The sequence below is a fragment of the Rutidosis leptorrhynchoides genome, chromosome 1, assembly GCF_046630445.1.
Source record: "Rutidosis leptorrhynchoides isolate AG116_Rl617_1_P2 chromosome 1, CSIRO_AGI_Rlap_v1, whole genome shotgun sequence".
In the NCBI taxonomy this organism is placed as follows: domain Eukaryota; kingdom Viridiplantae; phylum Streptophyta; class Magnoliopsida; order Asterales; family Asteraceae; genus Rutidosis; species Rutidosis leptorrhynchoides.
Genome location: NC_092333.1, coordinates 447,788,597 through 447,789,662, shown reverse-complemented (window position 1 = coordinate 447,789,662; position 1,066 = coordinate 447,788,597). Strand labels below are relative to the sequence as shown.

Genomic DNA, 1,066 nt, shown 5'->3' with positions numbered 1-1,066 from the left:
AGTGATTCGTATTCAACAAATTCAATTATGGAAGTAACGGAACCTCTAAGTATGGAAGATCGAATGAGAGCCACACGCACGGGCCAAGGTCACGCCATTATTAAGCCAGAAGTTAATGCGCCAGATTATGAAATCAAAGGACAAATTCTACACATGGTAACTAACCAATGCCAATTCAGTGGTGCACCGAATGAAGATCCTAACGAACACCTTCGTACGTTTAAAAGAATTTGTACACTATTCAAAATCCGAGAAGTGGAAGATGAGCAGATCTATCTCATGTTGTTTCCTTGGACTTTAAAAGGAGAAGCCAAAGATTGGTTAGAATCGTTACCTGAAGGGGCGATTGACACATGGGATGTCTTAGTTGAAAAATTTCTTCAAAGATTCTTTCCGGCATCTAAAGCCGTGAGACTTCAAGGAGAAATTGTTACGTTCACACAAAAGCCAAATGAAACATTATATGAGGCGTGGACAAGATTCGGAAGGATGTTGAGAGGATGTCCTCAACACGGTTTAGACACTTATCAAATAGTACAAATATTCTACCAAGGTGTCAACGTTGCTACACGAAAAGACATCGACATAACAGCTGGTGGTTCCATTATGAAGAAAACTGCAACTGAAGCTTACAAAATTATTGATAACACAGCCTCCCACTCGCATGAGTGGCACCAAGAAAAAGATATTTTTCGTTCATCTAAAGTGGCTAGAGCCGATTCTAGCCATGACTTTGATTCCGTTTCAGCAAAAATAGATGCTTTCGAAAGACGAATGGAAAAGATGAATAAAGATATTCACGCAATACGAATCAGTTGTGAGCTATGCGGTGGACCACACTTATTGAAAGATTGTCACATTGAACCAACATTGGAACAACGAGAGAATGTTTCCTATATGAACCAAAGGCCTGGAAATAATTATCAAAATAATTATCAACCGCCAAAGCTAAACTTCAATCGAAATCAAAACATTCTTTACAATCCAAAAGGACCCGAAAATAACTGGTATAACCAACAAGGTCCGAATAACCAACCAACTCAAAATAACACTTTCAATCAACAAA

At 38.6% G+C, this 1,066-nt stretch overlaps 1 non-coding gene across 1 annotated transcript; it reads right to left on the bottom strand.

The window, feature by feature from the left end:
- Positions 1-411: 411 nt before the first annotated feature.
- On the bottom strand, positions 412-518 carry LOC139887316 (small nucleolar RNA R71). Its single transcript, XR_011773152.1, has one exon. It is a non-coding gene; the product is annotated as a small nucleolar RNA R71 (small nucleolar RNA).
- Between the last annotated feature and the right edge of the window lie 548 nt (positions 519-1,066).